The 14,797-nt window shown below is 44.3% G+C and overlaps 1 protein-coding gene and 1 pseudogene across 1 annotated transcript in view; both read left to right on the top strand.

Annotated features, from left to right (window-relative positions):
* The window catches only part of LOC126092746 (kinesin-like protein KIF26A), a 481,728-nt gene that overhangs the window by 241,889 nt on the left and 225,042 nt on the right, over window positions 1–14,797 (top strand). The window lies entirely within an intron of this gene.
* Window positions 13,877–13,994, top strand: LOC126093794 (5S ribosomal RNA; annotated as a pseudogene).

The following is a 14,797-nucleotide window of genomic DNA, read 5'->3' as shown; positions in this document are numbered from 1 at the left end:
CCAGAGCATCGGAGATATGGATAACCTTTTGCGGAATGTCCTGGCAGATCTCGCAGTGAACAAAAAGACGGTGAGTCGTTGGGCGAGGTGTCTATTACTTTTTATCGTATCCTCGTAGCACATAATAGCCAGGAGGTAATCCATCACGTTCGTACTCTCCTACGTTGATATGCTACATCACTGCGGTGAAATATTTCGACGAATTTCACCATTTTAGTCGGGGGCCACTCGAAAGAAACTCCTGTGTAAGGGGTGCTATGTTTACATTCTCAAAAAAATCGAGGTCAAAGGTCTTGCATCACAAAGCACGCAAGCACCAAGGGTGTTATTGACTAATTCACTGTTTTTAATTCAAATTTAATTTAAGGATTGTTTCCCTACTTTAAAATAGCCCATAACTGGCTAGCTGCATTTTATTTAGATGGGCGTAGACGTATCTTACGTGCCGCGGGAGGAGGGCCACGAAGACATTGCCCTAGTGTCAGCATTATTTCCTCAACACTACACAAACAGCAAAAATAAACCCTTCTTTTGGAACGAACCTTCGTTTGACGAAACTTTGTTTGCAGTGGTCAATTTCAACATGCAAGCTTTTGAAGATCATTCAGATGGGGCAGGTTCTCGTCGACCAATAAACAGAATATATGCTGGAGTATCTACTTCTTGCCTGGTCGCATAGTCTTGTTGAAGTGTGTGGACGTACTTTAGACAGTATCATCAAGCCGTCTCTGCAGAACTTTCAACTTTGTATCATAAAATTCATCAAGAAGGCATTTGACTACTCGGAGTAGTGTAAGATGTGAGGTCTGTGGACGTACTTTTGTGTCTCTCTGAGTGTGTGTGTGTGTGTGTGTGTGTGTGTGTGTGTGTGTGTGTGTGTGTGTGTGCGTGTGTATGGCATTCATTTATGATGCACACGGTAACCCACAGGGAACGCCACGTGTCATGCGTTATGCAGGCAATGGAACTGGCGCCGCATGCATTGTGGCCTGGCGCCAGCCACCGGGGAGATTTCCCGCGGCTGACCTCACTCATCGTGTCTCCCTGGCGCCAGCGCGGCCTACGAGCCTGGACTAGGCAACACTCGCCTACTATAAATCGGTTCTCGTGCTGCTCGCATGTCGTCCGAATATTCCCCGCTACATTTCTTTACTCTCCCTTCTCATCTCTTCCAGAATTCAAGGCATCCTCTGAGACTTTTCTCGGGAAAGTATTCCTATGGACGTTAAATAAAAACGAAAATTACATCAGGTGTGCTCCAAATGCTTAGGGACGGCTCTTTAATGGTCTCACGATGAAAGTACCAAGGCCGTGCAATAACACATGAACCATATTTCTTTACTGAGAGCAGGTTGGTTTCGTGCATGACTCCAGTGCACCATATTATTCCCCTCTATTTTGCCTACAAAATCCTATTTTTCTACATAATCTCAGTTCAGCGCGTCGGTCTAACGCAACCTTACTGGGACGGCCTGTATGCTTGTATGGTACCACTCCACCGGTCTATGCCGGAACTAACGTCTTGCTGCATCAATAACCTCCCCATAATTCATGTATTGCCTTCCCCCTGAGTGCATCCCTCATCGGACCAAACAAATGGAAGTCTGAAGGTGCAACACTGGGACTGTAGGGTGGCTGAAGGAGAACAGTCCAATGAAGTTTTGCGAGCCCCTCTCGTTTGCGCAGACTTGTCTGAGGCCTTGCGTTGTTATGCAGGTGAGGTTGGTTTGCATTTTTGTGGCGACGAACACATTGAAGTAGTTTCTTCAGATTCCTGAGCGTAGTACTATACACTTCAGAGATGTTTTTTTGTACTATGAGGGAAATCAAATAGACTAACCCGTTGAGAGTCAGAAAAGACCGAGACCATGACTTTACCGGCTGAGGGTGCAGCATTGACTTTCTTCTTTGGGGAGGGTGTGGGGGTCAGTGACAGTTTTCGACAAAAAATTGCCACGATCAGCCTCGTAGCGCGCAAGCAGTTTCACACAGATGGTCCTTCGTTGCTCTTTAAGGTCCTTGACGGCGTGGGGTCTATTGGACACAAATTTCTGATTACCCCAACTGGCGGACGAATGTGTCAGGACTACCAAAACAGAGGTCCATTTGAGCAGTGAGGTGTTTGATTGTGATCCGTCGATCAGCTCGAATGAGAGTGTCCGCGCGTTTCAACACTGTAGGAGTCATAGCTGTGTGCGGCCGGCCGCCAGGCGGGAGATCGGACAGGTTTGCCCGACCCTGTACGAATGTGATGGATTACCAGCTGGTGAATTACATGCTACGAAGATACGGTAAAAAGTGAGTTACATGATGTTACGGCAGGCCAAGTAAATTTTATTGAAAGCTGCGTTACACTTCAAAATGACCCAAATGTCCGAAACAATTTTTAAAGTAGTCGCCAGTCTCTGTAACCAACGGTCGGAACACTCTACCAGTCGTTCCGTTCCTCGACGATAAAAATTGGCTCCATTGTCAATATGTTATTCGAGGGCAGATGTATGAAGTCCTCAAATGATTCAAATGGCTCTGAGCGCTACGGGACTTAACATCTGTGGTCATCAGTCCCCTAGAACTTAGAACTACTTAAACCTAACTAACCTAACGACATCACACACATCCATGCCCGAGGCAGGATTCGAACCTGCGACCGTAGCGGTCACGCGGTTCCAGACTGAAGCGCCTAGAACCGCACGGCCACACCGGCCGGCGTTGAATTCCTCATCGTTGGAAAATCAGTGTGCCCAGGTCTCCTTCCTCCATTGTGTGGACATTTTGCTCTGTCGTGTCGGTAGCCTCGCTTCCCTGTCAGCATCACCCAAGTCTGAGCGGCCTTGGTCGAATTGTTGGTACCATTGCACTGCGCCTCGACTCGACTCCGCATTTGTCGCACATTTGTGCACGATTTAGACATTTTGCCCACAAGAATCGTACTGTCTCACGTACTTAAAAATTGTAGTACTTTTCTAAAGGCCGTACCATTCTACTCGCCTTCGGCGCTGGGTCTGTTATCCGTACCGCGGTAGAATTGTCACTGCACGACCCATGGCACGTGTACACTGATGAGCCAAAACATTATGACCGCCTGCCTGATAGCTTCTTTGTCTGTCTTTGGAACGTTGGTCTGTCTTGGGAACGAAATACATCACTGATTCTGCGCAGCAGGATGTAAGTAGGCTGTTTAGGTTTTTATGTTGGTAACGCCACGTAGCGCTCTGTATGAAAATCACTGACTGCGCTGTGTGCAGTCTGTGGCTGGTTGGCATTGTTGGAATGTTCGCTATTATAGTGTTGGGCAGTTGGATGTGAACAGCGCGTAGCGTTGCGCAGTTGGAGGTGAGCCACCAGCAGTGGTGGATGTGGGGAGAGATGGCGGAGTTTTGAGAGCGGATGATCTGGATGTGTGTCCATCAGAGAGAGTAAGTTTGTAAGACTGGGTGTCATGAACTGATATATATATATATAATAATTTTTGAACACTATTAAGGTAAAAACATTGTTTGTTCTCTATCAAAATCTTTCATTTGCTAACTATGCCTATCAGTAGTTAGTGCTTTCCGTGGTAGGAATCTTTTATTTATCTGGCAGTAGTGGCGCTCGCTGTATTGCAGTAGTTCGAGTAACGAAGATTTTTGTGAGGTGAGTGATTCATGAAAGGTATATGTTATTGTTAGTCAATGCCATTCTTTTGTAGGGATTATTGAAAGTCAGATTGCGTTGCGCTAAAAATATTGTGTGTCAGTTTAGTGTTGATCAGAATAAGTAAAGAGAGAAATGTCTGAGTACGTTCAGCTGTCTGTGTATCAAATAACGTAGAAGTTTCCCAGCACAGTCTTACATAATTTTTCTAACTGGACGTTTCAAGGAATGCGACAGTTTGTTGGTAGGTTTGAGGAGGTATGTGCCATTAGGTGTTTATACACAGTTCACGTACTTCACGTAAATAATAGGCCGCTGATTTGCATACGCTGTGATGGTGCCTGACAATGACCAGGATGGATACCATAAGATTTACATCAGGTGAATTTGGTAGCCGATACATCAACCTGAGTTCACTATAATGCTCCTCAAACCACTGTAACACGGTTCTGGCTCCGAGACACGGACAATTATACTGCTAAAAGATTACATCATCGCCGGGGAAGACGTCAAGCATGAAGGGATATGGGTGGTTTGCAGCTGTCAGCGCGACTTCGGTTACTGCCACTGGTCCCATGCAAGCGCAGGAGAATGTCTGCCACAGCATAATACTTGTCCCACTAGCCTCTGTCCGTGACGCGCTGCACTTCTTGAGTCACCTCGATGATGGTGTTTATGGAGACGATCAGCGACCTCACCGAATGCCATCCTGCAACAAACCGTAGCGAAAATTTGGTTCACCCGAAGAGCCAACACGTTTCGATTGATCGACGGTCGAATCCCAATGGTTCTGTGCCCATTGTAACCTTACCTGGCGATGTCGTTGGGTCAACATGTGAAAACGTAGGGGTGGTCTGCAGCTGAGCTCCGCGTTCAACAACGTACGATGACCGGTGTGCTCCGAAACACTTGTGCGTGCACCAGCATTGTGCTGTTTAGGAAGAGATGCCACACATCACAACGTATCTTACTTTACATAGCAGACAAGTCTCCGAACCCCACGTTCTGTGAAGATTCGTGGACGTCCAATCATTTAGCGCTTAGTGGTAGTTTCACTGCGCCTCTACCTCTTTCCGTACACGCTAACGACAGTAGCACGTGAACATTCGACCAGCTTCACCGTTTTTCGAGATACTCGTTCACAGGCTCTGCGTAATAATAATCTTCCCTCTGTCAAAGTGGATTATCTCAATGGATTTCCCCATTTGCAGCCCATATCTTCGCTAGGGCGATCCCGTATTCGTGTTTGTTCCGCCTACATACTTTTGCTACTGCTTCACGTTCCCGCAACGCCACGAGACGGCATCCGATGTCGCGCTGGGCAGTCGTCATAATGTTTTGGATAAAAAGTGTGTGTACTGTCTCCTGCCAACGTGCCACTCTTGTGTCATATGGTGAGATGACGTACGCAGCTTACTTTCTGAAGTCCCCTCGTTGTACGCCAGTTAAGAGAGACAGAACGTGCTGGAGTACTTGCTCACCAAGTATACTATTAGTTCAAAAAATGGCTCTGAGCACTATGGGACTTAACATCTATGGTCATCAGTCCCCTAGAACGTAGAACTACTTAAACCTAACTAACCTAAGGACAGCAAACAACACCCAGTCATCACGAGGCAGAGAAAATCCCTGACCCCGCCGGGAATCGAACCCGGGAACCCGGGCGCAGGAAGCGAGAACGCTACCGCACGACCACGGGATGTGGACATATACTATTAGTTGAAAATGGTTCCACAGCCGAAACTGGGAAGTAATGAAAGAAAAATTAAAGGACGTTCAAGTTCATCCTGTAGAAGCCACTGTGATAGAATGTTATCATTCATACAAGATGAGGTGACAGTGACACCTGTTGAAACTAAAATGTTAAATATTCACAGAATAAAGTTACGTAACAACCTACGCGTCTCGTGTCGTGGTTGTGACATGTTCGTAAACCCATGAGATGAAATACAGAACCGTGTTCTACAAATCGAGTTTTGTAAGGTGTCCCACACGTGTTTTCGTCCACAACACGCCGTGTAGCGCGAAGGTAACCAGCAGAGACTGCGTCTTGGAGAACAGGTTGCCTGCCCCAGCAGCGGCTCTCGAGCTCCCAGGGCGATAGCATCACACCTCCGTATCCGCCTGCTGCTCGCGGGAATGTGCTATAATTCACACATGACTACTTTACTGCGAGCTCCTTACAGAGCTCCGTGTGAGACCTGCCGACACAGTATACGTTTAAGATGTTTCGAGAACGGATACTAACAAGAGGTTTCAGTAAATTATTCAGCCACGCCAGAACAGTCTTCTCTGCTGTGGAATATACACTACTGGAAGAAAATGCGACACCCACAAAGACAAGGCCACTCAGCTAGCTGACAAACCCGGCGTTGCTAGGGGATTCATTTTGCCAATTTTCTATTAAAACGAAAACAAAAAATTAACTACGTTAGTAGAGAAGTATCGAAAAACTTTCATTTTCATGCATTCGTGAAAACACCCTTAAAATTACGAAACAGTCGTACAAAGAAATATGCATAATGTAAAAATGGATAAATACAGTACCCAACTTGAGAAACATGTTCCCGGACAAATGCTTCGCGTGTCTACATCATGATTTTGTAAACGTCTCTAAGGCAACACCTCCTCATAGCTCCATAGATAACAATTGTCTTCCCCTGCAGCCGTTTGCGCTTCGCTTTTGAAAGCTGACAAATGTCAGCGATTTCCTTAACTTGACTCGACTGTAGAAGTGTCTTAGCAGTAAAGAATAAATGTATTAAAACTCCATGGGTTATGCGCCATTTTCTCACGAATGTCATTATTTATGACTCATATCTCCGTAACTACGATAGGTAGGTGGTAGGGGATATGTGGAGTAAGGGATATGTATACCGAGTTTGGTTTGTCCAGCGGTTACCGAGGAGATATGCAACACACACACACACACACACACACACACAATGTAGATATATACATACAAAGATTTTTATAGTACGTATGGATTGATGTGACAGGTTGCTAATCATTGTAGGAGTATACAAAACTAAACTCCGTCCGAATAGGCCTCGGAAGGTCCAATGGTACCGACCGACCGTCGTCTCACCCTCAACGATAGGCGTAGCGGGATGGAGATATGGAGGGGCATGTGGTCAGCACACCGCTCTCTGGCCCCTGTCAGCTTTCGTGACCGTAACCGCTACTTCTCAGTCAAATAGGTCCTCAATAATTCGTCTCACAAGAAGAGAGTGCATCCCACTTTCCAACAGCGTTCAGCACACACGAACGGTCACCCGTCCAAGTGTTAAACAAGCGCGACAGCGCTTAACTTCAGTGATTTGACAGGAACCGGTGTTATCACTGCAACAAGACCGTTGGCCATTGTACGACTATATGTTAACAAATTAAGACCAAATGGAACACACATATCTCAGTAAAGGATTCCCCAACTGTCCCATCAATGCACTGTAGCTCCCTCTGGTGGTAACGCAGCCGTGTATTCCCGCTTGCAAGCGATCACAACGGTACCGAATTCCATGCTGCAGCAACCTGTACTGAGCATCTTACGCCCTTTGTTGCAATTCGGCAATTGTTTTTGCAGGCTCTAGAGGACGAGTAAGTTCCCACTTCGCCATGTCCCACACGCTTTCAATTGACGAGAGCTCTGCTAATCTTGCTATCAGGGAAGTTGTTGCGCACCAAGAAGAACACGTTGTTTAGCAGCATCCGTATGGGAACGTGCATTGTCCTGCTGAAAAATACATCACCTTCCTGTCGAAGAAATGGCAGTAACAACCCGTGTAATTTAACGGGCATTGGTTACCTACCCTGCAGAAACACCAAATGTGATCTCGAGCTGTAAATGATGACTTCCCACTCAACGAGGCCTGCAGTGGCACGTGGGCAAATACATTCCGGAATTGGCCGCTTGCCCCACCTACTCTATACACGTGTACGTCATCATTCGCATACAGCCACTACCTACTCTCATCGTTGAAGACAACGGAGCGCCATTCCACCTTCCAGCCGACGCTTTCAAGACACCAGAGTAGCCGTGTTTGGCAGCGTCGTGTTGCCAGTGGCAGCCCTGGCAGAGGCACACGTGATCTTAGTCCTCCTGCAAGCAGAGTGTTTCCACTCCGCATTTGTCGCACATTTGTCGCACATTTGTGCACGATTTAGCCATTTTGCCCACAAGAATCGTACTGTCTCACGTACTTCAAAATTGTAGTACTTTTCTAAAGGCCGTACCATCCCACTCGCCTTCAGCGCTGGGTCGGTGACACAGCAATCGCAACAAGTACTCGAATTTCTTCACTGGATAATGTTCGGTCGGCCATCCCAGCCCGAACAATGTGCTGATGCTGACATGCGCCTGTACAGTGCGGACGTCCAGAATCTGGTCCACAGGTGAGGGAATGTGCCGCAGACCACTGCTGAAAGCAGCGACACATCATTGATACATGTTTTCCAACATGTGCAGCAGTCTGTTAAACTGAATAGTCTTCATTTATATTGTGCAACGAACATGTTTGTTTTAACATTGTTAACTAGACTTTAGGCAATTGACAGTATTATACACAATAACATAATGTGTATAATGCTGTCCACTGCTTAAGGCTTAGTTGACAATGTTAAAAAAATGTTTTACACAACATAAATGAAGAGTGTTCAGTATAATAATTTCTCAGACAGGGTCAAGACCTCACAAAATTTAGCGTTATAACCATTTAATCTGTAATAGTGTGCATTTAATTAATTATTGTGATTAACATTGTCCATCGTGTAAATTTAATGTCAACGTTGAGAAACAAGTTTGATGCACAACACTCCATGCAAATGGACTGTATCCTTACTTACAATGTAACCCAAGAACTAGTCCCTTTCAGATACTAATCAGCATTTTCCTGAAGATGGCCCAGTAAGCAGAAAACTAGTCTGAAATAAACAAAAATAGTAGAACAAAAACAGAGTACTTGTTATTCAACCTGAAGTAATATTTTATTTCTGTCTCAATTGCAAACTATTTTTACTAACATACGACGGTTTTCAGTGCCTTAATCATCGTAATCAGATATACCTGGCTATGAGTTAGTGTGGACTATAGTATCATAAACAGCAGAGTACGAGACGAGTTACTCGCAGTCAAGCATTGTATATATTACAATCGTGCGTAAGGAATTGAAATAGATCGTATGTTAATAAAAATACTTTGCGATCCAAACAGAAAATTTTTGTACTACTAACAGTTTTGTGATCGCTACTTCCCAGTGATAAGTGATTATTTGAAATGATTATGCTTCTTACTGCTAACAAAAATCTGCTACTGCCAACTACAGAGCAGGAGCATGCCAGATAACGTACATCGTCGCAACATTATATGCCATTGTCTTCTCTTTTTAAATGAAATTTTTAATTTATTTCGGCTATTTGTATGTCAGAGGTACGGAAAATAAATTACCAATAATTAGGTTAGAGGTAAAAGGCTTGTCAGGCACTTTTAAAATTACGTGCACACTCTGTTGTGAGAGAAATTTTTGTAGCGTAAAAGCTTATGAAACGGAAACAGACAAACCCAAATACAGCATGCCTTGATGAATCTCTCTGTCAGGTCGCTGAGAACGTAATCTGAAAACGTTTGACGGATGATTCTATCTCTGTTTCCATTAAGAGTGCATTACTGGTACAGTAGCTGTTGGCATTATTAACAGAAAGCTTAGCGTTTCAGGACAATCGGCAGACTACGAAACACTGACGGGGTACATATCTTCGGCTGCGGTACATACATCTTTCCAGCATCAACACAGCCATCGTACGTGCCCAAATGAGAGACAACCTTTTCGTCCCAAGGAAAAAAATGGCTGCTGAGATTGCAGGCAGCAACAAATGTTCTGATATCTGCACGCCACCCACGCAAGCGGTACGTTGATGGGACAAGTCGTTTGTGGATTTCATTTCCAACTGGAAACAAATGACCCAGTTGTTCTGTAATAGCTGGTATTTGGCCGCCGTTTCTCGTTCTGCCATTGCCTTTCTGTCAGAACTCAGGAGCCAACCGCAGAAAAGCTATACGAAGTGTAGTCCACTTTGGAACGCGAATTGTTTCGTACATGGTAGTCCACAAATGTTGCTACTCGTATCTAGAGATGTAAGGGTGCTTGGTGGACAACATTTTACGTACCAAATTATTTCATGAATCAATGCGCTTGTCATTAAAGTTTGAAAAGAGAATTATATGCAATTTACAAATTGTAAGAGATTTCCTCCCAGTACATATCTGCAACACGGTGGCAAACAGGTAGAAGAGGTGGACGGTGCTAACTTCTTGGCATTACTACTTGATAATAAATAAACTGGGAGGACTTTACCAAAGAGATGCCGAGACGCCTAAAATATTCCTCACTTGACATTGCGGAAGTTTTCACAGGTAAACGGTACAAAAAGAAAAAGTTATCGCACTTTGGTTACTTTCTTTTCGTAAAGTCATGCATGATGATTTTGTAGGATAATTAATCAATCCAAGGTATTGTTTTACGAGTCTAAAAGCGTATTATACGAATTATTTGAGGTCCGCAAACAATTGCGTCTTGCTTTTATAGACAATACATCTCGTTTTCAAACCAACATCTTGGTTCATGGAATCGGTACTAGGATTAAAATTAATCTTCAGAAAGTCACTCACTTTGGTCCGGAAATGTGTCCATTATTCAGCAACACTGATTTTTGATAATTTGCTAGCAACCGTAAAAAATCAAGCTACTAACAATTTAATTTCTTGGCTTTCGTGGTTTCCTTTCCTCAGTAACGTGGGAAAGATACAAGTAACCAATAATACCTGGCATACCAATGACATTATTTCCACGCCACGCGGTTTGAAGAATATCGTACCTTATCAGGAAGAGGTGGAAATCCAAACATTGTGAGCATAGCCACGTCGTTTAGTTGACGTCTGTTTACAAAATTTTCGAGATATCAACTCTCTTCAAAATGAGCACGCCATAGTAAATGATCTTTTGTAGATCAAATGTTCTCTCTGCGAAAAGCGACTATCCGCTGCAGACTGAGTATAAATGAGTAAAAGGGAACTTAAACTAATATAAGAACTCACACTGTGTCAGCTGAATAACTGAGGCGTTACGTTTCTGACCAGAAGTAGTGAATTTAGGTATGTTGACGCTTAGGCAACCCCTTTGACCGTACTCGGATTTCATGCCATCAGAGCGAAGGCTACGCCAGGTAATTGAAGTGTAATAGCGAATTATTTTTTTTATAATCTGCAGATCCTTGTATCAGATAAATACTTGACTGAAGAAAAATTCATTCATTTGTTCTCTCGAAAACTGCAATTCCGACGATAATCTGTGAAAGATGCTGTATACTGGTGAAATTCAGATCCACTTTCATTCTCAGACTGTATTAATGATCTCGAACATTATGAAAAACAGCAATATTTTTCTACTAGTTGAATAGAAATACACGTATACAGGGTGGTCCATTGATAGTGACCGGATCAAATATCTCACGAAATAAGCATCAAACGAAAAAATTAAAAAGAACAAAACTCGTCTAGCTTGAAGGGGAAAACCAGACGGCGCTATGGTTGGCCCGCTAGATGGCGCTGCCATAGGTCAAACGGATATCAACTGCGTTTTTTAAATAGGAATCCTCATTTTTATTACATATTCGTGTAGTACGTAAAGAAATATGAATATTTTAGTTGGACACTTTTTTCGCTTAGTGATAAATGGTGCTGTAATAGTCACAAATAGTGCTATCACGTAACATTCTGCCAGTGCGGACGGTATTTGCTTCGTGATACATTACTCGTGTTAAAATGGATCGTTTACCAATTGCGGAAAAGGTGGATATCGTGTTGATGTATGGCTATTGTGATCAAAATTGCGAACGGGCTTATGCTATGTATGCTGCTCGGTATCCTGGACGACATCATCCAAATGTCCGGACCGTTCGCGGGATAGTAACGTTATTTAAAGAAACAAGAAGTGTTCAGGCACATGTGAAACGTCAACCACGACCTAATCCCCACATCAGTAGCAGACAAATTGCGCGAGAATCGGAGTCTCAAAAACGTCCGTGTTGAGAATGCTACATTAACATCGATTGCACCCGTACCATATTTCTAGGCACCATGAATTGCATGGCGACTTTGAACGTCATGTACAGTTCTGGCACTGGGCACAAGAGAAATTACAGGAAGATGACAGATTTTTTGCACGCGTTCTGTTTAGCGACGAAGCGTCATTCACCAACAGCGGTAACGTAAGCCGGTATAATATGCACTATTGGGCAACGGAAAATCCGCGATGGCTGCGACAAGTGGAGCATCAGCGACCTTGGCGGGTTAATGTATGGTGCGACATTATGGGAGGAAGGATAACTGGCCCCCATTTTATCGATGGCAATCTAAATGTTGCAATGTATGCTGATTTCCTACGTGATGTTCTACCGATATTACTACAAGATGTTTCACTGCATGACAGAATGGCGATGTACTTCCATCATGATGGATGTCCAGCACATAGCTCGCGTGCGGTTGAAGCGACATTGATTAGCATACTTTATGACAGGTGGATTGGTCATCGAAGCACCATACCATAGCCCGCACGTTCACCGGATCTGCCGTCCCCGGATTTCTTTCTGTGGGGAAAGTTGAAGGGTATTTGCTATCGTGATCCACCGACAACGCCTGACAACATGCGTCAGCGCATTCAAGAAACCTACCTGTTACCAGCTGTTCGTCTAAAATTGTGAGCCATATGTCTGTGACTATTACAGCGCCATCTATCACAAAGCAAAAAAATTGGTTCAACTAAATCATTCATATTTCTTTACGTACTACACGAATACGTAATAAAAATGAGGGTTCCTATTTAAATAACGCAGTTGATATCCGTTTGACCTATGGCAGCGCCATCTAGTGGACCGGCCATAGCGCCATCTGGTTTCCCCCTTCAAGGTAGACAACTTTCGTTCTTTGTTGTTTTTTCGTTTGACGCTTATTTCGTGAGATATTTGGCCCGGTCACGATCAATGGAACACCCTGTATACACTGCATTTAAACTGTTATAAAATCCTCTTCTGAAAATAGAGTTCTTAACTTAAGAACCAAATATGGCGTGAAATTAACGTCCAATTCAGAACGCTGTTATTTTCTTGGTATTGTACGAGTTAAAATGTATCACCTTACTAGCAGACTTGCGTCATGTGAATTACATTACAGATTAATTTTGATCCTCTTTACTTTTAATTACAATTAATAAAACTTGAAAATCACAGTTTCGAAACAGTCGTCGGCAGAATCTTAGCTCTATCGCTGGTAATCTCTTCAGTCGTGGCAGTGGACAGTACAGCTTGTCAGGCCGAAGCCGCGAAGACTACCGTTGGCGTATTGCGTCGCCCTTGACCTCGGCATGAAACAAAAGGTAACAACCATTCACGCAATAGAAGTTTTAATAGGATATGGGGTGTATTTTTCCCTTTCTCCTGCTGACGTATATTTTGTAGGGTTTGTGGTGGGTATTATACCAGCACTAGCGGGAAGTTGTGTCCCTGGCCGATATAACTGGGCAATATTTTGCCGACCCTAATACACCGGGAGGTGGAAGTAGTATTACCTTTATCCTCTCTTCTCAGAGTAGTTGTTTGGTGATCCGGATCCTTCCTTGCCACCTCCCTGTCGATCCAACTGCGGTGAAGATTCCTGGAATGTTTCCGCAGGTTCTCTCTACTGCGCTACTAAATAAATAGCCACATTTCTCACAAATAGGGGTATATTTTGCCCAACATTTTCAACATTTCTTTTAACAACACAACAAATTGCTACGGTAATACCACTCTCTCGACTACATTCAAAACCGTCCGTACTTGCGTACTTTAGGACCTGAGAGAGCAAACCAGATAAACAACTACTGCTGTTCAATTGTTCATTACACCCTTGTTGGTGCATCGTTTACTCCATGGCTCTCGGACTCAGGCACTTGCTGCACCATGGCCCAAATGACTCCCGGACGACCAGTGGTTGCAATACCTTTTTACTGGTCCCCTTGTCGCCGGCTCCACCACTGCTCCACATTCACTGCATATAAGAAAGGAAAACATACAGTTTCCCTTTCTCACCACATTTATCCTTATTTAACTTACTCACGAGTATCTCTTGTCGACGGCTTTCCAATTTTGTGTTGGGATGTTTACAAATATCCCGAAACACTACAAATACAAATAAACTGTACTGACATGCGCCAACGGTCTTGTCGTAATGGTAACACCGGTTCCCGTCAGATCACCGAAGTTAAGCGCTGTCGGGCTGGGCAAGCACTTGGATGGGTGACCATCCGGTCTGCCGAGCGCTGTTGGCGAGTGGTGGGGTGCACTAAGTCCTTATGAGGCAAACTGAGGAGCCGCTTGATTGAGAAGTAGTGGCTCCGGTGTCGGAATCTGACATACGGCCTGGAGAGCGGTGTGTTGACCACATGCCCCTCCATATGTGCATCCAGTGACACCTGTGGGCTGACTATGAAACGGCGATCGTTCAGTACCGTTGGTCTTCATGGCCTGCACGGGAGGAGAGTATTGGTTCAAATGGCTCTGAGCACTATGGGACACAACTTCTGAGGTCATCAGTCCCCTAGAACTTAGAACTACTTAAACCTAACTAACCTAAGGACATCACACACATCCATGCCCGAGGCAGGAACCTGCGACCGCAGCGGTCGCGCGGTTACAAACTGTAGCGCCTAGAACCGCTCGCCACTTCGGCAGGCTAGGAGAGTATTGACATGCATTAATTTTAATTACGTTGCCTTCTCACCTGTATATGCTAAAGCGGTAAGAACAGCGGTGTGACAGTTCCCGATAGTTTGTTAAACCACTTAAGGGACAACTATTAGTTTTCTGAGGAAAGATTATGCAAAAGTAATATTAGAACGTAAGAAGCAACCAAGAATGAGTAACCTCTGAGGTGTAACATTCTCTCCATCTTTGTTTTTGCTTCCATTCTTACTGCTGCAATTGAAAGCTGCACACGAATGAACCACGTTTACACAACGTTGCTCTACAAGTCGCGACTTCCTTCCTGCTGAATAGGGAACGCAATACTAGCGTCAGTGTGCGGTCTAGTTATTTTTAGTGATTAAGAACTCCAATAAACTGGAAGAAGTGG

The sequence above is a fragment of the Schistocerca cancellata genome, chromosome 7, assembly GCF_023864275.1.
Source record: "Schistocerca cancellata isolate TAMUIC-IGC-003103 chromosome 7, iqSchCanc2.1, whole genome shotgun sequence".
Taxonomy (NCBI): domain Eukaryota; kingdom Metazoa; phylum Arthropoda; class Insecta; order Orthoptera; family Acrididae; genus Schistocerca; species Schistocerca cancellata.
The sequence above is the reverse complement of the archived record's forward strand: the minus strand, read 5'-3'. Positions and strand labels throughout refer to the sequence as shown.